Here is a 25,103-nt window from a genome sequence, read left to right as displayed (position 1 = left end):
AAGTGGTACAAACCTTGTTGTACAGAGCCCTAAAGTTTTATTTTTCTAAAGCTTTATTTTCAGGTAGAAGGAATATGGCCGTCCATATAAGGAGTTTCATAACCTCATCTTGAGGTGATAACCTTGGGTGGAATATATCTATCGGTCAACTTTCTAATGATCCAACCTTTAGTAGCATTAGAAGGGAAGGCAAAGTGCCAAAAAAAAAGAGAACTTCTAACCCTAAAGAGCTGTTTAAGGGTGTTTTGACATCCCAAAAAGCAATAGAAAGACTAGGACAAATGGAAGCCCTGCCAAATAGCATTTATTTCAAAAATGTGAGAGACTTGATCTCTAAATTTTGTTTTGAAGAATCACATTTTAAACAAAGGGGCAAACATTAATGCCGCATTCTATTCAGTGGCATTTAAATAAGACCAACTACATTTACTTAAGGGTGTTCTGGGGAGGTTGTTTTATTTTTTGTCTGATAGATTCTAAAAGCATAGACTCTATTCCAAATACCATATCTAAGAAATTAACTAAGCTTCTGCCCAACTAGATGACAGAAGCTTATTCTAAGAGTGAGGATCCATGCTTTTGCTCTATTATAATATACCCATAATTAAATGGCAGTAAAAAACTAGCAATCTTAAGTTTTTCTGATAAGCCTGGCTTAGTAATTCTCAAGCTTTTTAGTCTCAGGACCACTTTACACTCTCAAAAACTATTAAGTACCCCAAGAGCTTTTTTAATGTGGATTATATCAATAAATATTTACAGAATTAGAACACTTGAAATGGAAAATTTTTTTAAGTTCTATTTTTATGCCATTAAAAATAACATTAAATCAAATGCATGCTAAAATAAATGACATACTTTTAGGAAAAAATAACTATATTTTCCAAAGCCATAAATAAATAAAATCATTAGTGACAAGAGTGACTTTGTTTCACATTTTTACAGATCCCTCTAATGTCTGATTTCAGAGAATATAGCTGAGTTTTTATGTCACCTACTACATTCAGTCTGCTGCAATATATGTTTGGTTGAAGTACAAGAAAACAATCTGGCCCTCACAGATATACTATATGTTTTGAAATGGGAAGAATATTTTAATAGCTTTTTTTTGACATTTCTGGATATTCTTCTTTGATACTACACTCAAACCCAGCAAGTGGTGGTTTGTTACAGGTTTATTGCAATATGGAATCTGAAACCATATCAATGATATTTTTGTACATGTTATAGTTAAATCTATAGGCCTGTCTTGCACTTCCATTGGGTGTTTTACCCATGCATAGTTTGGTAACATTATGCATTGACCATCTGGAAAATTTGAGTCACTGAATTATGTAAACCACCCAGATGATGACACAGCAATGTGGAAAAAAATCACATTTATTAATATAGCTTCATTCTCATCAGAAAAGCCTTTAAAAATTGAGATGCTGTGAAGCTCATGGTGACTGTTAAACATTTTCAGAAGTTCTAATTTTGTTTGAGAGCTCAAACTTTATCATTAAAAATGAATGCTATCATTTGTTTTCTTGAAGTAGGTTTACTTGTTCATTTTATAGAAAATGTTCAGATACCCAAGTTAGAATAACCATAGTTTATCTGCTAGTCACTTTTTCAAGTAATAAATATTTTCCATATAAAAAAAGTGGCTACTTCAGCTTATAACTCAATCACACAAGTGCTTTTCCTCCTGACACCATTATACTTTGGGATGCGGCAGAATTGTTTTATGTATAATTCCCATTTTACCACACAAAGTATTAAAAAGACTGAATAAAATCCGGGCTTGGGCTTTCATAAAAATTAATAATTTTTACTGCTTCATTGAGGTCATTCTTAAGTGAAAGTGCCATTTTCTTTTCTTTTCATGAGAACACGGTCAGGATAAATACTATGACTACTATACAATTTGATGCCCCTGTCTTGATTCATGCCAAGGTACCATATGTTTGATTCATCATTGCTTTTTGCATCATTACTACATGTGCTAACAGGAAACAGTCAAATAACATCTTAGGATTATCATTAAAAAACAGTTTTGACCTCATGGACCTCTTGAAAAGGTCCCATGTCAAACTGCAGACCATGGTTTGAAAACTGCTGATGTAGCTTAAGGAAACTCTCTTCTTGGAAATCCTAAGCTACCTATGGCCTTTACAGTTTGCGTGACATTCCCTTTTTCCACATGCCTTCTGTCATCATCTTGAATTACCATTTGTACTTTTTATCATTATGGTTATCTTTCCACATGCTGACCTTAGCTCCCTCAATAGATAGTAGAGTGCTTTGCTGCTCAAAATGTGGTCCACGCAGCAGCAGCAGCAGTATTACCTGGGAGCTCATTAAAAATACAGAATTTCAGATCTTACCCCAACATTACTGAATCATAATCTGCATTTTAACAAGATCCTCAGGTGATTTGTATGCACTGGTGTAATGGAGATCTGCTATATTCACCTACCATTCTCCATTTCAGAAAATCTATCATTTCCCTATTTCAAAAAATAGCCCAACTCCAACACATGAGGATGGCTCCACTTTTTCTACTACAGAGGTGGATGTATAACTCGGGTAAGCTATTGAGTTACCCTATCCCTGTGAACAGAGTGGTCCATGGCTGGGCATGGGTAAACCAAACCCTTTTTCTGAATCATAAGGATGCTGGGAGACATGACATGCTCTTTTCTCTGGGATTATTACTTGTAAAGTCCATGTAAACCTAGAGATGGTGCTGGTCATCTTTGGTTCAACATGAAAGAAAGCTCTCTGAAATGAGTCCAGTAAGAGAAGGTCAGAAGTCAGAGGTAGAGATAGACCCTTAATGACATAATTTGAGCTCCTGCATCCAGCTTGCCTTGAAACCATTTATCCCTGTGATTATCAATAGATTCTCCTTCTTTGGCCAAAGTTAGTTTGAATTGGCTTTCTGCTCCTTGCAACCAAAAGAGTTCTGACATAAGATGAAAAAATGTAAGGACAAATGTATAATTTGTATTTTTAAACCTCAAAATATTAACAAGTGCCTTGAATATGATGGTCACTGTTGTTCAGCATCTCAGCTTCCATTTAATTGAATCTCCTCATTTTATACCTTTCTAAAATGTTAATTAGATTAGGTCAAACCTGGCTCAAATGCTTCAACTGTTCCTTACCATGGTGGGAAGGGGAGTATTTTTTTTAAGTTTTTCACAATGTAGTACTACCCACCCTTACAGCTTCTCTGTTAATTCTTCTTCACCTGTGCCCTTTACCCCATTTGCCGGTTCTTAAAGGAGACCTAGACTTTCTTGCCACAAAGACTTTGCACCTGCTTTTCCCACTAAACCCTGGATATCTAATTGATGATCTCCTACTTGTTCTTGAAAAGCCTTTTCAAGGATCACCTCTTTCAGGAAGTCTTTCCTAATGCCCACTCATTTCCTTCCCTGAGATTGTGCTCTTTCTGTGTTCTTTATTAAGCCTTTACAAACTGCATTAAAATGGCTTGTATATTTGTCAGTTTAGCCTGGAAGATTGTGAACCTCTTGAATGCAGAAATTTCAGTTTTCACCCCTTTATTCCCACGCTTAGTACAAAACCTGACTCTTAAAAAGCACCCTTTAAATATTTATTGAAAGGGAAGAATAACTGAAAATAACAGAAAGACGTTAGTCATTACCCTTGGATTCTGCCATCTACTTGCTCTGTGACCTGGGTTAAATCACTTATACTACTGAGATCCTGCATTTCTTCATCTGTAACACTGGGCTAATAGTGTTCTCCTTGCCTAGTTCAATAATTCCATGAAATAATAGGCAGAAAGATGTCCTATCCCCAAAGATGTCCATGCCTTGATCCCTGGAATCTGTGAATATGTTATGTTACATGGCAAAAACGACTTTGAGATATAATGAAGGTTACAGACGTTGATATGGTGAGAGTCTGGATTATCCAGCTGTGCCCAATGTAATCACCTGAGCCCTGAAAAGAGGAGAATTTTCTCAGGTGGGAAGCAGACAAGCAATGAGGCAGAAGGGGAGAACAGAAAGATTCATAGCTTGAAAAGGCGTTGATCTACCATTTCTGTCTTCGCAGATGGAGAAAGCAAGCCATCAGTGTAGGAGTGTGGGTGGCCAGTGAAACTAGAGAATAATCCCTGGCCAACAGCTTCAGAGAAATGGGTACCACAGTCCTACAACCACATGGAACTGAATTCTGCCAGCAACAGTGAATGAGCTTGGAAGTGAATACATCCCCAGAGCCTCAAGAAAAGACTACAGCCCTACAGGTACCTTGATTTCAGCCTTGTGAAACTTGATGCAGAGAACCAGCTAATTCAACCTGTGCCTATACTTTTGACCTACAGAACTATGAAATAATAAGTTGCTGTTTTAAGCCACTAAATTTATGGTCATTTGTTATGGCAGCAATAGAAAACCAATACATATGAATTTTATAAACTAAAATGTCAGACAAATATGTGCTGTTATAATTTGATACTGCAGTCTGTTGGAGATTTTGGGTTAAAGAATGTGCTGACCCAGTGTTGTTTCTTACAAGGAGGATAAGGGTGAGAGAAGAAAGGAAGTGATGTTAAAGTCATGAATTTAGTTTGCTCTTCAAATGTTTAACTTTGAGGGTGCCTTTTTCCCAAATCCCTGGAGATTTGGCCTTCCTGCATGCAGAGAGGTTTTATTAAAGCTTGTAAAAGCTTTTAATAGCTTTCTTTAAAAAAAATCATTCTTAACTCTCTCTTTGGTGCTATTCCCCTAAATGTAAGAGAGCACAAAGATACTAAAGAAACACAGGAGATCAAATTAAATCAGGGGCCCTCCTAGCTCCTCCATTATTCAAAGCACTTAGTGGACTATAAATGATTTAAGAGTGATACAGCCAGACATCCCAGAGTAAATAATTTTCATTTTCCTGATTGGTAAGCAGGAGAAAGAAGATTCCATATTCCCATTAGCAAAGATTTTGAGTCATCTTTTGCCAAAAATAAGAGAGCATCTTTCTTCCTGTCTAGTCTACTTTTTTTTTAATATGTGAAGGCAAATCAAGAGAAAAGGAAAGGAGATTACAACTTTATTACTGCTTTTATTGGATAGTTATGATATGCCAGCAGGCTGCCGGGCACTGCACAGAAAGTAGAAATGAGCCCCTGAGTACTTGATCTGTGATGTAAATGAAGTCAATCAGAATGTAATATTACTACAAGGTTCAAACCAAAGCTGTGGTGTTTCTTATAAACGCGCTTGGCACTTAGAGCAGTTGAGACTAAAAACATGCTTTATAAACATTAATTAATTATGCTGGGCTTAAATTTAATTCCTCCAGTGGATAGAACGTATGTACAGAAGATGAAAGAGTCAGCTGTAACCTGGTGCTCATTTTAATTCTGGATTGTAGGATCAGCTAATAATAATCACTGCAATAGCTGACACTTGTAATCTTCAAAGCATCCTTTAAGCATTTATTAATCAACCATCACCCTGCCCTGTGGGAAAGATAAATATTATTCTCCTTATTAATAGCTTAAGAAATTGTAGCTTCAAGTGGCATGGTTTTGCCCAGGACTCCCCCAGAATACCTCAACTGGAGAGTTGAGAGTTGAGTCCCTGGATTGGCTAGGAGCAGACCATAAAGTTTACCAATACCACATTATGAGGGGAGCTTCAAAGTGGTGAAACTTACAGAGGACTTCTGTTACTAGAGAAGATGTCCCAGGGTACATCTAGAAAAGAGGGAAAAGAGCAATGAATCAGAAAGTTGGGCTGCTCCCAGAGAAAGTCTCCCACTCAAGGAGTTTCCTTAGACTGCAACACACGTTTTCCCAATTTCTCCAGCACAGTCAGTCTTGGAATGTTCACTAAATGGGTTTAAAATGGGGGAAGAAACTTCCAGCCCAAAGGCCTCATACAGCCCACAGATGTATCCGTCTGGCCTATATAGTGTTTTATTTTTAATTGCACATATTTAGGGTGCAGACGTCCTTGCACTCTCTCCACTGGGTAGGAGACAAATGCATTTGACACCCCTGGTTATTAACACATGTAGAGCACACCGTCCAGAGATGCCTTCTTACACCCAGAACTACCACAAGCTCGGGGTAGACAGTGGTTGCTTTCTTGGAACCATCCTGGGAAAGGATAGCTAAATGAGGGAGCTAGAGCATCTCCAGTTTGCTGCCACCATTGCAATCTTTATTCTTTGTCCCGCCTCTCATTTTGCTTCCTTTTCAGCCTTAGGCTTTCTTTCCCCCCATGTGTCTGGCCTTCTTACTCCCAGTTCTGAGCTTTCACACTGACTTTTCCCTCTGCTGGGAATGGTCTTATCTCTTTATCTATTCAAATGTCATTCCCACATACTCCCCCCATTCCTTACCCTGCCTTATATTTCTTCATAGCAATTATCATTCCTGAAATTGCATTATGTATTTGTTTAGTTTTTAGTTTTTTGAACCTCTCACTGTTTTCTTTACTGCTGAAACACTTAGATCAGAGCCTGACACATAACAAGCATGCAACAATATTCGGTGAACCAATGAATTAAGAAGTAGTGAACATATTTCCATGTCTCTCTATATATTTATGTCTTCATTATTATTTTAATAGTGGCATAATATTCCCCTAATATCTAAATTTATTAAACAATCTTTGGTTTTTGGAAATTGAGGTGGTTTTCCACTTTTTCTTTCGTTTAAACTAGTATAACATGAAGATCATGTTGGGGAAGGGTGAGTGTAACGAGGAGGAAGGGATCTGGGTGACAAATCAAAGCCACCCTGTTTCTTGGCGGTCGGGAACGCTCGGCTCCCTGTGACCCAGCTGACTTCTAGGGACTCCATCTCTTTTAACCCTGAGTTCCTGCAGGAGCCCTCCCACGTCACATGCCTTCCTTCTGCTACTTGTTTCCCGTATCTGGCTGTGTGGGTCCCAGTTCCTGCTTAAAGATGATGAGGAACTATATGCATGAGGCGTGTTCTCTGTAAATGTCAAGTCCTTTCCTACCCACATTGATCAAAGGGGAAGGCACTGAGTTCATGATTCCTTTTCCCTCTGGTCTCATCCTGTGTTTTATCCCCTTCGGGAGCTAATCATGGATAGAATAATCTAATTACACTAATTTAGGATAATGCATCAATGCGAGAGGTTTTGAACAGCCAAATAATTTTCTGCTAAATTTGGAGCCTTCAGGAGAGATTATCATGCATTGTGATTTTCAAAAACAGTTCTGGGAGGGGTAGGAGTAGTTAAGGGGCCGAGTGAGGGTGTTTGTGGTTACTATCAAACGAGTCACATTATCTGGAAAATAGAGTGCTGAGTTCACAGAACAATCCAATGCACTGTTTCCCCAGCTCCTCACTTACAGTATGTAGACTCTGCCATAAGACTATTTTAGGCCCGTCCTCAATTCTGCCCTCAGTTTTCTTGACTGCAATTCAGCCTGGGAGTAACTGATGGGAGGTTAGTGCTCAGACTGTGTCTGTTTGTCGCTGAGAATGGATTTTAATCTTACATTGCTGAGAGACCCTGCCATTCCACAGTGCGTACTGACGTGCAGCTTCTGCTTCTCTTATCGTTATAAAATACAAGACTCCTGGGTCTGTTTCCTAGAGGCAAACAGTATTAATCTACACACCTGAAATGCTGTTTCAATATTCATCTTTGTAAAAGCATCTGTAGGTTTTGTCATAAACACATAGTGTTTAAGGAAACTAAATTAATTACATGCACTTTAGTATTATAGTACAAAATAACAAACCTTACCTTGAATGCATATGTTATCTGTCTTGCTGAGAGGAAAGACAGATGAAAGAAAAATGTGTACTTAAATATTCATTTAACAGTGGAGATGGTGAGGGGCAAACGTGTGGATGAAAAATGAATTCTATAATCAGATATTTTTGAAATAAATGAAATGGAAATATTTATGGCTAAAATACAAGCATAATCTCAGGAACTGCTGAAACAAATACCATTACTAATAAGATATTTCTGGAGGCTCACAAAAATATAATCAATTTTTCAGTTCATAAAATTTCAAAAAATTGAATTTACATTTGCTAAACCAATTAACAAATTCTAATTTACACAGTGTTGGTGCTTCTAATTGGCAGCCGTGCATTTTTATGAGTCCTCTTGTTAATCTCTTATGGTAATCAAACTCACAAATTTAAAATTCATTGGTGTTCTTGATACATGTAACTAGTTAAAATTCTTAATTAAATTAGGGTGACTAAAAGAAAAGTCGTTTTAAAAGTAAAATCATAAAGTGTTATGACTCATGCTGTACAAATTAACATAAAGTAGGTTTGGGGAGAATCATTCTGAAGACTTTGCAATTAGGAGCACCTGCTATTAGTGCACTTGTTAAACTTTTATCAATTAATCATTACTCTCTCAAATAGCAAGAAGAATTGAATGTTGTGAATATGAAGAGAGTGATTAATTGCAAGTGGCAAATTGCTGACTGGCTCCATTATTACCTGTGCTTTAAGGATTTTTAGAAATAGATGTCTATTATCAGTTTTATGAATACTAAATTATACTAATGTGTTCAGTATTGGTTGGTTTTCTGTCTTCCTTATTCAGTAATGATTGTTTTCTCCAAGTTTTAAAGATGACTTGGAGAACATGGATTCTGTAATAGGATATCATTATGGCCTCATCAAAAACATTTAATGATTGCATTATTTAATCTTATTGTCTAAAGATATGCCATCCATATCTTTTATTAAAAAAAAAAGCATGGAAAGAGAAAGTAGGGTTTTTTTTGCTCTGGTGTAGAAATCAATCCCTATTTGAAGTACAATTTAGGATTAAGCAATATAGCACTATGGCTTCAAAATGTTAACTAATTCTCAATTTGGCCTGCTGTTTCTCAAACTAAGCATTTAGATTGCAAAGGGCACTTTTGTTAAGACTCATTTTATTACAAGTTAAAATTGCAGGGAAAAAAATTGATTTAGAAATGTGTTTCTAAATCAATGCAGCAATAGTAGAATACCTAAAATATTTGCGAAAATGTACTTTTCATTATTTCAAGATTGACACAGGGATCTCTAATGGTCCCTGAAAATCTAGAGATTATCAAGAAATGTGACTTTAACTACCATGAAATTGCCATAGCTATTTATCTTAGCTACTCATAGATAAAGCCATATAACTGTTAGATGGGAAGAGTCTCAAATATAGGCAAGACTTCAGCTATATACTTTTAAAAGTAAAACTGTCACCGTTTGCAGATGACATGATACTATACATAGAGAATCCTAAAGATGCTACCAGAAAACTACTAGAGCTAATCAATGAATTTGATAAAGTAGCAGGATACAAAATTAATGCACAGAAATCTTGCATTCCTATACACTAATGATGAAAAATCTGAAAGAGAAAGTAAGGAAACACTCTCATTTACCATTGCAACAAAAAGAATAAAATACCTAGGAATAAACCTACCTAAGGACACAAAAGACCTGTATGCAGAAAACTGTAAGACACTGATAAAAGAAATTAAAGATGATACAAACAGATGGAGAGATATACCATGTTCTTGGATTGGAAGACTCAACATTGTGAAAATGACTATACTACCCAAAGCAATCTACAGATTCAGTGCAATCCCTATCAAACTACCAAAGGCATTATTCACAGAACTAGAACAAAAAATTGCACAATTTGTATGGAAGAACAAAAGACCCCGAATAGCCAAAGCAATCTTGAGAAAGAAAAACGGAGGTGGAGGAATCAGGCTCCCAGACTATACTACAGACTATACTACAAAGCTACAGTAATCAAGACAGTATGGTACTGGCACAAAAACAGAAATATAGATCAATGGAACAGGATAGAAAGCCCAGAGATAAACCCACGCACATATGGTCACCTTATTTTTTTTTTTTAATGCACACACGTTTATATTTATTTATTTATTTATTTATTTATTTATTTATTTATTTATTTATTTTTGGCTGCGTTGGGTCTTCGTTTCTGTTGCGGCAGAGTGGGCTTTCTCCAGTTGCGGCAAGTGGGGGTCACTCTTCATCACGGTACGCGGGCCTCTCACTATCGCGGCCTCTCCTGTTGCGGAGCACAGGCTCCAGACGCGCAGGCTCAGTAGTTGGGCCACCTTATTTTTGATAAAGGAGGCAAGAATATACAATGGAGAAAAGACAGCCTCTTCAATAAGTGGTGCTGGGAAAACTGGACAGCTACATGTAAAAGAATGAAATGAGAACACTCCCTAACACCATACACAAAAATAAACTCAAAATGGATTAGAGACCTAAATGTAAGGCCAGACACTATCAAACTCTTAGAGGAAAACATAAGCAGAACACTCTATGACATAAATCACAGCAAGATCCTTTTTGACCCACCTCCTAGAGAAATGGAAATAAAAACAAAAATAAACAAATGGGACCTAATGAAACTTAAAAGCTTTTGCACAGCAAAGGAAACCATAAACAAGATGAAAAGACAACCTTCAGAATGGGAGAAAATATTTGCAAATGAAGCAACTGACAAAGGATTAATCTCCAAAATATACAAGCAGCTCATGCAGCTCAGCATCAAAGAAACAAACAACCCAATCCAAAAATGGGCAGAAGACCTAAACAGACGTTTCTCCAAAGAAGATAGACAGATTGCCAATAAACACATGAAAGGATGCTCAACATCACTAATCATTAGAGAAATGCAAATCAAAACTACAATGAGGTATCACCTCACACCAGTCAGAATGGCCATCATCAAAAAATCTACCAACAATAAATGCTGGAGAGGGTGTGGAGAAAAGGGAACCCTCTTGCACTGTTAGTGGGAATGTAAATTGATACAGCCACTATGGAGAACAGTATGGAGGTTCCTTAAAAAACTAAAAATAGAATTACCATATGACCCAGCAATCCCACTACTGGGCATATACCCTGAGAAAACCGTAATTCAAAAAGAGTCATGTACCACAGTGTTCATTGCAGCGCTATTTACAGTAGCCAGGACCTGGAAGCAACCTAAGTGTCCATCGACAGCTGAATGGATAAAGAAGATGTGGCACATATATACAATGGAATATTACTCAGACATAAAAAGAAACGAAATTATTTGTAGTGAGGTGGATGGACCTAGAGTCTGTCATAGAGAATGAAGTAAGTCAGAAAGAGAAAAACAAATTCTGTATGCTAACACATACATGGAATCTAAAAAAAAATTAAAAAAAAAAGGTTCTGAAGAACCTAGGGGCAGGACAGGAATAAAGACGCAGACGTAGAGAATGGACTTGAGGACACGGGGAGGGGGAAGGGTAAGCTGGGATGAAGTGAGAGAGTGGCATGGACATATATACACTACCAAATGTAAAATAGCTAGTGGGAAGCAGCCGCATAGCACAGGGAGATCAGCTCGGTGCTTTGTGACCACCTAGAGGGGTGGGATAGGGAGGGTGGGAGAGAGACGCAAGAGGGAGGAGATATGGGGATATATGTATATGTATAGCTGATTCACTTTGTTATAAAGCAGAAACTAACACAACATTGTAAAGCAATTAATACTCCAATAAAGATGTTAAAAAACAAAGTACTAAAAATGAATAAACACTGTAAGTTAAAAAAAATTTTTTTTAATTGAAGTAGTTTATTTACAGTATTGTGTTAGTTGCAGCTGAATATAATCTTCAGCTAGATTTTCTATTTTAAAAAACAATAGGACATTGTTCTAAATTAATGAAAAGTGTGGAGGGTAGTTGGGGAGAGATGAACTATAAACGAGACCTTTACAAATTTCAGATTTCACCAAAAAATAATACGTATTAAAGGAGAATGCTCTTCCTACCTTCTGGGAAAAAAATATTCCACATCGTGTTGCCTTTCATAGAAGCTCTGGGAACATGTGCTGCCTCTTTACATTTCCCTGACCTCTTGTGCTGGCCTTTTAGGTCATGTTTCGCGATGACTGCCTGAGCCATTAGAAGCGAGTCCCTGATTGACCTCAGAACCGCCCTGGCATGGAAAGACAGGTCTAGGTCGGGATTTTTCTATTGACATTTTGGACCAGATCATTCTTTGTTGGGGGTCAGGGAGGTGGTGCTCTGATCTGAAGGACGTTCAGCATCATCTCTGGTTTCTATAGCACATGTGAAGTCATGACATCCACAGATGTCTCCAGACACTGTCACATACTCCCTGGGTGGCAAAATTGTCCTCCATTGAGAATACTGGTCTAGACTGATTTAAAATTCTAGATATTTTTTAATGTGGTAAATCAGGTAGATTCAGCTTCCAGAAATGGTGCCCCCCTTTGGGTATTGGCAGCTATACTGACCAGATTCAGTTTTTAGTTCTGACCCTCACTATCCATGTGATTTGGGTTATCATCTCTAAACCTTGGTCTGTTCACCTGTAAAATGGGAGTAATAAAAAAGTTCCAACTTAATAAGATTATTGTGGACAATAAATAAGATAATGAATATAAACACAGACCACAGTGCCTGGCACGTTATTAGTCCTAGTAATTATTAGCACATTATTAGTAAGAGTTGGTTGTTATTTTTTGTATTATTATTTTTGGTTGTTAGTGGTCCAGTATCAGTCTAAAGTTATAGAATCCGAAGTGTCTAGATGTCTTTTTGAGTTGCACTAGAGAAAGCGTCAAACATAAATAATGGTAAGAACTTATATTGTTTAGCCCCTTAGAGGGTCTAAATCCTATCACAGAGGTGATTTTTTTATTTTCCCATCAAAGACTATTTTTAGGATCAATATGCCCCGTAGTCCACTGAACATAGTGAAGGTAGTCCAAGGAAATAAAAGTCTTTGGGGGACTTCAAAGAGCTTAAAACCTGGTGAAGAAAAATCATCTTCTATACATAAAATCATTAAAGAAAAACAGATGCTGCTGTTTCATATGTATTTACTGGATTGCAAACTTGTTGAAAATAGTAGTGTCCTAGACACCTCTTTAATTCCCCCACTGGTACTTTAAACTTAGAAACAGCTCCATAAATATTGGTGGGATGAAGGAAAGGAAGGAATGTCAGAGTAAAAGTATTTTCTTCCAAATTGTCCCTGACTTATTATATGGCCTTGTTGAAGTCAGTTCTGTAAGTTGGTCCCTCAATAAATGGAGAAGATAATAATGTCTAACACTCGACATTTATATAGTTTGCAAAGCATTTTCATTTACATTATTATATCTCATGATAATATATCATCAACCCCATTCTTCTCGGAGAGCTCAGCAATTTAATTGCTGCAGCTATATCATGGGTCTTGGCCCTGGAATGTTTCTCAGCCTAGGATATACTTCAGTCCTTAAATGACCTTGATCCTACAAGACTACTTTGAAAACACCAGACCAATTTTATTATATGTAAGATTCAGTTAGGAATATAAACCCCTTAGAATTTTTATCTGATGGCACAGAATCATGGAACTAGGTAGAGCCCCAAGAATCAGTTTCATCTTATCTTTTTCAGATGAGGAGATGCAGGCCCATGGGTTAAGAGAATTTCCCAAGTTCTCTTGGTGAGTAGGAATTACAAGCTGATTACTCTTTCATTGTCTGATGGTATTAATCATTACAAAAGACAGAGGGTTTAAATCTAACTCAAATTAGTCAGTCTTCCTTTGGCTCTGTGTTAATATTTCACTTGTAAAAGCGTGTACATTTTTTAGCCTCTCATTTATTAACCCAATAAACTAATGAGCACATCATTTAGTTAGCCAATATGGAAAGTAGTAATGTAATGCAGCTGACATTCCTTCACCAGTCATTTGTTTATGAAGTCCAAATGAAGTTTCTTTCTCTTCAATTGCTGCTTTAACATCTAATACACATCTTCATTGTAATGTTGGAACTATCATTCAGTGAGAATGAATCAACTATTTTCAAGCATTATATGTACCCATCATGAACTTTTATTTTTAGCTTACTATCACTTGATATTTTTGGAGATCACATCAATCACGCAGCAAGCTTTATGTGCTGCTTGTGTGATGTAGCTCCTCATAGATTTAGACAATGGGTCTGTTGCTCCTTTTGGACACAGCATGTCAGAGGTGGCTGATAAATATTGAAAATGTGGGTGGCTGCTTGCTAAGACTTAAAGAGCCACCAGTTACAATTATGCACTTGGTAAGGTGAGCCTTCTTCATATAATTTGAATGTTTGTAGGGTTCTTTATATAGAAAGGCTTTAATAGTAAATATGTAATTGTTGGTAAACTATGAAGCAGAAGTTACACTTTCTTTTAGCACTTTGTGAAGCTGCAGGTGCTCTTCACAGTCAAGTTTGGCTGAAAATAGAAAGATAATGGTCAGCTGTAAATTTCTAAAGGACAGAGACCGTCTTTTATCCATTTCTATATATGTTAGCATGCAGAGGCATTTAATAAATTTTTGTTAACTGAACCAATGCTATCTCTAGAATATTAAGACAGCTGCCACTCCTCCCCTGAAATCTAAGGGTGGCACAGGTGCCAAGGAATCTTTTGCTTGCTCCTATATGCATAACTAAGTTTAACCATTTGGGTTACTTGTGTGTATGCTGACTAGTTACCAAATGACCTGTAGTTTCTAGAAGCTAGGTTGGCTAATCCTGTGCCACTCTTGAGCCTTACCATTGTTTTTTAAGCCAGGAAAAAAAATGACCTGTGTAAATAGAAAATCCCAAGTCTTAAACCCCAAATCAAAAGAAACATGATATTCTCAAAAATACCTTGACACCAGAGCCAATTGCTGCAGGTACCTCATCTGTATTAATAGTTATTAAGGAGAACCTGAACAGAGTAAAATCCTAGTAGAATTTTGTAAATGAGATCAGTTGTGGAGGCCCTCTTAATTTATCAGGGTCCATGATAGACCACTCAAGGAAACACAGACTATCAGAACTTAAGGACGAGAGATCCGTTTTATCAGAGTCAACAGGCTTATCTCTCTTAGGAAAAGGAGATAGCTTTGTCTGCTGCTTGCCAATCCTTTGTCTATATCCCTAAGGGAGAATAAGTTAATGACCCATAGGAGTTGCCTTCCCTGAAAGGTGATTTAAACAGCCTCTAATGCCTCTACCCTAATACTAATACTCATCTCATCCAGAAACTTCTGTCATGTCTCCTTACAAGATTCTACCAATGCAGAGGCCTGCTTTTTCCTATGAAAGCCCTGACACATGATTATATAACCTTTGGACCAGTACCTAGCTTCAGGAACTGGCACCCTCCCTTCTCCCTTTCCAGATTAAGGAAAGGTACATTCTTGCTGTCATCCCTCTCAGCCCAACACTACTCCCCTGCGTAAGAGTCCTTCATCATTTTCCAGGCGTGACTAACTCACCCGTATAGGTAACCATCCCAGAAACCCTGAAGTTTCAAAAATGAAAACTCTTGCTTAGAAATGTTCTCCATAGACAAAATGAGATTGGTTTGCCAGGTCCAAGATGAACTATCCACCAGGAGCAGTGGATTCAGGGAATGCCCACTCACAGTAAATCCAGCAGTTTCAATGCCTTATGCCTGGTAGGCTCACTTGCAGGTACTTCTTGAAAGGTAAAGTTTCTGTTATGTAAATCAGCATGTTGTGGGTCCCAAAATTAAGGAATCCAATGGATTGAGCCTGATATAATAACTATATAATAACTATATAATAACACAACTTCTGTACAAGAGATCTAAACTTTAGAGCAACCGTCTCTCCAGAATCACGGTATTTGATTCTTTACCTGTTGGGGAAAAATATTTTTAGAGCATTGTCCATTCTTATTCCTGGTTTGAAAGGACTTTCTGGTAGCAGAATAAGCCACTAGCAAAGCTGGGAGGAACAATTCTAAAGGGACTGCTTTTGAGCTGCCTATCTCATATAACCAGAACATCTATTCAGTGTGTTTTATCTGGTATGGTAAGTGCAATTTGTAATAACATATAAATTCCCTTGTCAAGGAAAACAGCCCCTGCCTATATGAGTTATTTTCAATCTTGATGCACATTAGAATCACCTAGACAGCTTTAAAAAATACTGATGTCCAGGCCCCACTCAAAATATTCTTATTTAATTGATCTGGGGCATGGCAAACCCATTAGTATTATTTTTTCTAATTCCCCAAGTGATTCTAATGGGTGCCCAGAATTGAGAACTTCGGCTTAGATTTATAATCTCTCTTTGATAATCTTTTAAATTTATTTAGCTTTACAGTGTTCTACAAAGATAATCTTCCCTGGAGGACTAAAGGGTGAGATTGATGATGAACTCAGTAATTTTCCTACCTGAAGCCATCGGGGAATGGATTGGTCATCACTTCCCACTGGGCCACTATTTTAGATATAGAAAAATTAACCTAAAAGGGATATTTATCACTAGATGTGTTCATGAACTGAATGTGGTTGTGCTACATGGGAGATATAAATCTAGAGGAAATATTACACTTGTCTGTAGATCAAATATTCTCACTTATCATTTATCATCTAAAGACATATTTAAAAATTCTGCCTTGGTTACTCAGGGGAAAGGTTTCTTCCCTCACTTTCTTCTAACAGATTAATGATGACTTAAACCTGGTCTGCCCTTGATCTTCTCGGGTCTGATTTGACGAGGAAGGTTTGGCAGCCAAATGAATCCCTGACCAAGTTCGTGTGCAATATGTGGAGTAAAAGATAAGAAAGGTTGATTGTGATTTCTACAAATTTTAAATCTTTCTTCTCTGAAAGGTGTAAAGAAGTCTGGCTGCAAAGGGACCCCGAGACTTGAGGAATAACATGGTGGTGAGTTCCCCACGTCTCCTTATTACTGCCCATATATCCCAGACAGGGCACTGCAGAAACCTGCAACAGACACAGACCAAAAGAGCTTCTGGAAGAGCTTGCTCTCCCCAAGCCAAGGGACCAGAAAACATGTAGCCTAACGTTAGAAATCTTCTTGGCAGTACCCTCCTTACTCCAGCCAAACACCCAGGGGAAAAAGTCACACCTTGCACCCCTGCAGTTTCAGCCATGGAGTGGGAAGTTGATCTTCTACCCCAGTCCCTGGCCCAGACAGAAGCAGGCAGCACTCAGATCCCTCCATCATTGTTGGATGTCTGAGGGACTCAGCAGGGAGGTGATCATCCGTCCTCTGCCTGACGAAGAGGGCAATGCTCCAATTTCCCCGCCAGGGTACTGGAGCCCACTGGGAGCTGAGCACCCACCTCTACTCGACATCAAAGAGACTGACAGTGAGATGCCAGTTGGAGCTAATAAGTGCTCCACTCTCACCCCACCCCTGGCTGACGCAAGACTTAGTGAGGACCTGAGCCCCCACAAACACTAGCACCCAGGAGGTAGAATAGAGTGGTATGAGGTGGGGCAGTTAGTTGACAGTCCACTTACCCCTCATGCTCCTTCGCCTCGTGTCAGGGGGCATAGTGTGGAGCCAAGCTTCCAACCACACCCTGCAGCAGCAAAGCAGTGTGGGTGGGTGCTTACTTTTGCCACAGTGCAGTAGACTAGACTTTGCAAGAAGCTGAACATATACAATCACCCAGACCTTGAGGTATACTTTAACAGGGGCATGACCTTCACATAAAAGGTGATTAAACAGGAACCAGTCTCATAATATAATACCCAAAATGTCTAGGGTACAATTGAAAATTGTGTATCATATCAAGAGCCAGAAGAATCACAGTACAATTTAGAAAAGCAACCAACAGATACCAGCATAAGATGAACCAGATGCCAGAACAATGTGACAAGGATTGCAAAGCAACCACCATAAAAATGCTTCAATGAGAAGTTATAGATTCTCTTGAAACAAATGAAAAATTAAAATCTCAGCATGGAAATAGAAATTTATTTTTTAAAAAAGAACCAAATGGAAATTAGAGAACTGAAAATTATGTGACATGAAAAAAAACTCACTATACACACAATAATAGAATGATAATAGAAGAATAGAATAGAATAGAATGATAGAAGAATAGAATGATAGAAAGTAGAATCAGTGAACTTGAAGACAGATCAATAGAATTTACCCAGTCTGAACAATGAGGAAATAGGGTGAAAATAAAATAAAAAGAGTCTCAGGGACCTGTGAGACAATAACCCACATAAACATACAGATTCAGGAAGCTAAGCAAACCTAAAGTAGAATTCAACCCCCAAAAAAATCCATGCCAAGACATATAATAATTAACTTTTCGAAAACTGAAAGATAAGGAAGAAATCCCAAAGCAGCCAGACAGAAATAACACAGTACAGGCATACCTCAGAGAAATTGCAAGTTTGGTTCCAGACCATCATGATAAAGCAAATATCACTATAAAGTGAGTCACGTGAATTTTGTGGTTTCCCAGTACATATAAAACTTAGGTTTACAATATACTATAGACTATTACATAGTACAGTAGCATTATGTCTAAAAAATATATTTACGTACCTTAATTAAAAATATTTTCTTGCTAAAAACTGCTAACCGTCATCTGAGCCTTAAGTGATTCATGGTAGTAACATGAAAGGTAACTGATCACAGATCACCAGAACAAATATAATGATAATGAAAAAGTTTAAAATATTGCAAGAATTACCAAAATGTGACACAAAGACGTGAAGTGAGCAAATATTGTTGGAAAAATGGTACCAAAGGACTTGCTCTATGTAGGTCGCCACAAACCTTAAATTTGGGAAAAATGCAGTGTCTGAGAAGTGCAATAAAATGAGGTATGCCTGTATAAAGATGTCAGAAGAAAAATTTAACCTTCCACGTTATAACTAGAAAAGGTAGGGAAAGTTAAATTCAAAAGAAACAGATGCAGTGGAATAAAAATATAAAAACAGAAATGAAGGAAATTAAAAACAGAAGAGAAATAAAAAAACATGAAGCACAAAGTCTTAAGGTCTGTAAAGGCCAATGAAATTGACAAATTCCTATCCAGACTGATCAGGAAAATAAGAGCAAGGATAAAAATGACTGGTATCAGAAAGTAAAGATGATACATCACTACAGGCAGTAAAAATATTAAAAATAAAATAGTATGAAAAACTTAATTACAACACATTCAGCAGTTTAGATAAAATAGACAATTTCCTAGACAAACATAAGCTTTCCAATAGTCTGTTAAAGCCTGATATCTATTAATAAGTAGCCCTATATCTCTTTAAATTGTATAAGTAAAATTTTTTCTTACAAAATAAACTTCCGGCTAGCTGTTGTGCTGGTGAATGTCAAACATTTAGGGAAGAAAAAATAACAATCTATACAATCATTTTTTCCAACCCAGTTTATGAGACAAGTATAACCCTGCTTCCAAAACCAAATAAAGGTTTTGCAAGGAAACTTCAGGCCACAATTGCTTATTATATAAAAGCAAAAGCCATTAACAAAATGTTAGCAAATTGAAGTCAGTGATATGTAAAATGGAAAGTGTTATAATTAAGGAATTTTATCATAGGAAAACAAGGTTGTTCAATATTTTTTTTTAATTCATTAAAGTCAATTCACTAAATTAACAGCATACAAGAGAAAAATATGAGTGACTAGATTTTAAAAATGCATGTGACAAAATTTAACATAAATTTGTTAGAAAAATTCTCAATAAGGTAATAATATAAAGGAAAGGAACATCCTTAACCTGATAAAAGTCATCTACAAAAGCCGTACAGGTGACATCATACTTATAAGTGAAAGACAGTGTTATTCTTGTATATTAAGACAAGGCAAGATATCTATGTTCACTACTTCTATTCAGGATTGAACTGGAGTTCTTAAACAGGGCAACAGGAGAAGAAAAATTTCTTAAAGGGTTACAAAATAAAAAGAAAGAAGTCAATTCTCTACTCACAGATGATTTGTACCTATGTGTAGAATATACTAACAAATCTAGAAAACGGCTACTAGAACTAAAATGTCTAGCAGAATCAGATGTTACAAGATCAATATACGAAAAATCAAATGTATTTCTGTATACTAACAATAAAGTGGGGAATTGAATTAAAGATAATTTCTCATAATGTCAAAATTAAAGATGTAGAAAGATACATTTAACAAATTAGTATTAGTCTTATACACTGAATATTACAAAATGTTGTTAGGAGAAATTTTAAAAGAACTTGGTACATGCAAGATATATAATATTCATGTGTTGGAAGACTCAAAATTGTTATGATGTAATTTATCCCCAAAGCGATCTAAAAATTCAAAGTAATCTCAATCAAAATCCCAAGAAGTGATTTTCTTTTAGTAGAAATTACCAAGCAGATTACAAAATTCATGTGGAATAGGCAAAACAATCTTGAATAAGAACAACAAAATTTGAGAACTTACAATATCTTATTTTTAAATTTATTTGAAATCTATAATAATAAAGATAGTGTTATATTGACATAAAAATAGATAAGCAGTCCAATGGAACAAATTGGTGAGTCCAGAAATAGACCTAAGTGTAAAGGGTCAATTAATTTGGGGAAAAATTGTCCAGAATTTAACTAAATATGTGTGGTCAAGTTTGTTTTTTTTTTAACCTAAGGATCTTTCATGGGGAAAGGAGAGAAGGTAATTTAATGGGGAAAAAGATAGTCTTTTGAACATATGGATACTGCTGTATCAAAAAAGGTACCTTTACACTTATTATGCAACATGCAATGAAATTAACTCAAAATTAATCATTGCTATTCACAGCTACAATATATTTAGAATAAAACATAGAATATTTTCATCATTGATGTAGTTCAATATTCCTTAGATGTGTTTCTGTAAGCACAACATAAAAAAAATCACTTGTTAAATAGGACCTCTTCAAAATTAAAACTTTGCTCTTTGAAAGGCATTATTAAGGAAATGAAAATGCAAGACACAAAGTGAAAGAAAATATTCACCATGCATATATATGAAAAAGTATGTGTATCCAAAATGTGTAAAAAAATTAGAATTCAATAATGATATGACAAATAGCACATGAAAAGATGCTGAATTTTATGTCACTAGGAAAGTAAAAATTAAGAGCACAGTGAGATAACACTATACTAAAAATTATGTTATAAAGACCAACAACAGCAAATTGGGGTGTAACAACTAGAAATTTCATACATTGCTGGTCAGAATGTAAAATTTTGCGAACACTTTGGCATTGTCTTTTGAAGGTAGTTATACTTATATTATGGCTAAGTGATTCAACGCTAAGGCATTTACCCAAAAGAGAGAAAATCACGTGTCCACACAAATATTTATACATTAATGTTCATAGCTGCTATAATTCATAGTAACCCCAAACTGGAAACAGAACAACTGTAAACTCCTGGATGAGTGGACAATCCAATTTCCTAAAATCTATAGAATAGAATTTATTCAGCAATGTAGGTATTCAATGAATAGATGAAACTGATACATGAAAAAATGTGATACATCTCAAACCATTAAAGTGATTTCTTATTTTATTTATTTACTTTTAACTGAAGTACAGTTGACTTTAAATATTATATTCGTTTCAGGTGTAAAACATAGTGATTCTATGTTTTTATAGATTATACTCCATTTAAAGTTATTACAAAATAATGGCTGTATTTCCCTGCTCTGAGCAATATATCCTATTGCTTATTTATTTTATACATAGTCTTTGTGTCTCTTAATTACATTTCTATCTTTCCCCTCCCCCTTTCCTTACCCCCCTGGTAACCACAAGTTTGTTTTCTATATCTCTCAGTCTGTTTTGTTATATACATTCGTTCTATTTTTTTAGATTCCACATGTAAGTGATAACAGAGTATTTCTTTCTCTGTCTGACTTATTTCACTAAGAATAATATTCTCTAGGTCCATCCATGTTGTTGCAAATAGCAGAATTTCATTCCTTTTTATGGCTCAGTAGTATTCCATTGTATACATATACCACATCTTTATGCATTCATCTCTCGATGGGCCCTTAGGTTTGCTTCCATATCTTGGCTATTGTAAATAATGCTGCTATGAACATTGGGGTGCATGTATCTTTCTGAATTAGTGTTTTTGTTTTTTCAGACATATATCCAGCAGTGGAATTGTTGGATCATATGGTAGTTCTACTTTTAGTTTTTTGAAGAACCTCCATACTGTTTCCCATAGTGGCTATACCAATTTACAATCTGAGCAACAGTGCACTAGAGGTCCCTTCTCTCCACATCCTCACCAACATTTGTTATTTGTGTTCTTTTTGATGATAGCCATTTTGACATGTGTGAGGAAATATCTCATTGCACTTTTGATCTGCATTTCTCTGATGATTTGTGATTTTGAGTATTTTTTCATGTGCCTGTTGGCCATCTGCATATCTTCTTTGGAAAAATGTCCATTCAGATCTTCTGACCATTTATTAATCAGGTTGTTTGGTTTTTTGATCTTGAGTTGTGTGGGCTGTTTATATATTTTGGATATTAACCCCTTATCGGTCATATCATTTGCAAATATTTCCTTCCATTTTCTTTTTGTTTTGGCGATGGTTTCCTTTGCTGTACAAAAGCTTTTAAATTTAATTAGGTCCAATTTGTTTATTTTTGTTGTACTCTAGGAAATGGATCCAAAAAAATATTGTTGTGATTTATGTCAAAGAGTGTTCTGCCTATATTTTCTTCTATGAGTTTTATAGTATCCAGTCTTACATTTAGGTCTTTAATTCATTTTGAGTTTATTTTTGTATATGGTATGAGGAAATGTTCTAATCTTATTCTTTTACATGTATCTGTCCAGTTTCCCCAGCATCACTTATTGAAGAGACTGTCTTTTCTTTGTACCTTCTTGGCTCCTTTGTTTTAGATAAAATGACCATAAGAGTGTGGGTTTATTTCTGGACTCCCTATTCTGTTCCATTGATCTGTACGTCTGTTTTTGTGTCAGTACCATGCTATTTTGATTACTGCAGCTTTGTAGTACAGTTCGAAGACATGGACCGTGATACATCCAACTTTGTTCTTATTTTCTTAAGTTTGCTTTGGCAATTCTGGGTCTTTTGTGGTTCCATATATGTTTTAAGATTATTTGTTCTATTTCTGTGAAAAATGTCATGGGTATTTTTAATGAGGATTACATTAAATCTGTACATTGCTTGAGGTGGTATGGTAGTATTGTGACAATATTAATTCTTCCAATCCAAGAACACGGAATATCTTTCCATTTTTTTGTACCATTTTCAAATTCCTTCACCAATGTTTTGTAGTTTTCAGAGTATAGGTCTTTCACTTCCTTAGTTAAGTTTATTCCTAGGTATTTTATTCTTTTTGATGTGATGGTAAATGGGATTGTTTCCTTAATTTCTCTCTGATAGTAATTACTAGTGTATATAAAAGCAACACATTTCTGTATATTAATCTTGTATCCTGCAACTTTACTGAATTCATTTATTAATACTAATAGTGTTTTTGGTGGAGACTTCAGGGTTTTCTATATATGGTGTCATGTCCTCTGTAAATAGTGACAGTTTTACTTCTTCCCTTCCAATTTGAATGCCTTTTATTTCTTGTTTGATTGCTATGGCTAGGACTTCTAATACTATATTAAATAGAAGTGGTGAGAGTGGGCATCCTTGTCTTATTCCTGATTTTAGAGGAAAATCTTTCATCTTTTTACAGTTGAGTATGATGTTTGCTGTGGGTTTGTCATAAGTGGCCTTAATTATTTTGAGATATGTTCCCTCCTTACCCATTTTGAAGAGAGTTTTATTGCAAATGGATGTTGAATTTTGTCAAATATTTTTTCTGCATCTATCAAGATGATCATGTGATTTTTAGCCTTCCTTTTGTTAATGTGGTGTATCACATTGATTGATTTGTGAATATTGAACTAACCTTGCATCCCTGGAATAAATCCCACTGCATCATGTTGTATGATCCTTTTTATATATTGTTGAATTCCATTTGCTGATATTTTGTTGAGGATTTTTGTATCTATATTCATCAAAGATATTGGCCTGTAATTTTCTTTCTTTCTTTCTTTTGCTCTTTCTTTCTTTCTTTTTTTTGTAGTGTCTTTGGCTTTGGTATGCAGGTAATGGTGGCCTTGTAGAATGAATTTGGGAGTGTTCCATTCTCTTCAACTTTTTGGAATAGTTTGAGAACGGTAAGTGTTAGCTCTTCTTTTTATGTTTCATAGAATTCCCTTGTGAAACTGTTCGGTCCTGGTCTTTTGTTTGCTGGGAGTTCTTAAAATACACATTCAATTTCACTACTAGAGATTGGTCTGTTCAGCTTGTTTATTTCTTCCTGATTCAGTCTTGGAAAGTTGTTTGTTTCTAGAAATTTGTGTGTGTCTTTAGTTCTGAAGTGAGTATCTTGTAAGCAGCATATATGTGGGTCTTGTTTATTTTTATCCAATCAGCCACCCTATGTCTTTTCATTGAAGCATTTAGTTCATTGACATTTGAAGTAATTATCGATAGATATGTACTTACGGCCACTTTATAACTTGTTTTCTGTTTGTTTCTATAGTTCTTTCCAATTCTTTTCTTGTTTCTTCCCTTGTGGTTTGATTGATTTTTCCTTTAGTGGTATGCTTGTGTTCTTTTTTCTCTTGTTTTTATGTATCTGTTGTAGGCTTTTTATTTGTGTTTACCTTAGCGTTCATATATGTTGACCTATAACTACATCTATTTGTTTTAAACAGGTAGTGCTTTAAGTTCAAACAAATTCTAAAAGAGCTACATTTTTTACTTAATTCCCCCACACTTCGTGTGTTTGGATGTTATATTTTACATCTTCATGTTTATCCCTTTACTGATTATTATAGTTATACTTGATTTTACAACTTTTTAATCTTTGTATTAGCTGATTTAATTGTTTGATCTTCAGCTTTTACTATATATTTGGCTTTACTAGTGGGATTTTTCTTTCCTATAGATTCTTATTTCTTGTTATGGCCTTTCCTTTTCCACTTATAGAAGACCCTTTAACATATCTTTTAGGGTCAAGTTAGTATCGATGAACTCTTTTAGTTTTACTTATCTGAAAAGTTCTTTATTTCTCCTTCAGTCCTAAATGATAACCTTGCTGGGTAGAGTATCCTGGGTTGAAGGTTTTTCCCTTTCGATGCTTTAAATATATTATGCCACTCCCTTCTGACCTGCAGTGTTTCCACAGATAAACCAGCTCATAGACTTCTGGGGGGTTACCTTGTATTTGACTCTTTTTCTCTTGCTGCCTTTAGAA

General features: G+C 36.0%; 1 pseudogene across 1 annotated transcript in view; it reads left to right on the top strand.

Annotated features, from left to right (window-relative positions):
* LOC309604753 (macrophage migration inhibitory factor pseudogene) overlaps nt 1-25,103 on the top strand; it is a 155,159-nt pseudogene that overhangs the window by 92,894 nt on the left and 37,162 nt on the right. Inside the window, exons 5-7 of the transcript XR_014249612.1 lie at nt 2,477-2,571; nt 4,075-4,267; nt 16,675-16,728. The product of XR_014249612.1 is annotated as a macrophage migration inhibitory factor pseudogene (transcript). The remainder of the gene's footprint in view (nt 1-2,476; nt 2,572-4,074; nt 4,268-16,674; nt 16,729-25,103) is intronic.

Source organism: Balaenoptera borealis, assembly GCF_965194805.1.
Source record: "Balaenoptera borealis genome assembly, chromosome: 10".
NCBI classification, from domain to species: Eukaryota; Metazoa; Chordata; class Mammalia; order Artiodactyla; family Balaenopteridae; genus Balaenoptera; species Balaenoptera borealis.
This window is presented reverse-complemented; position numbering and strand designations above follow the sequence as displayed.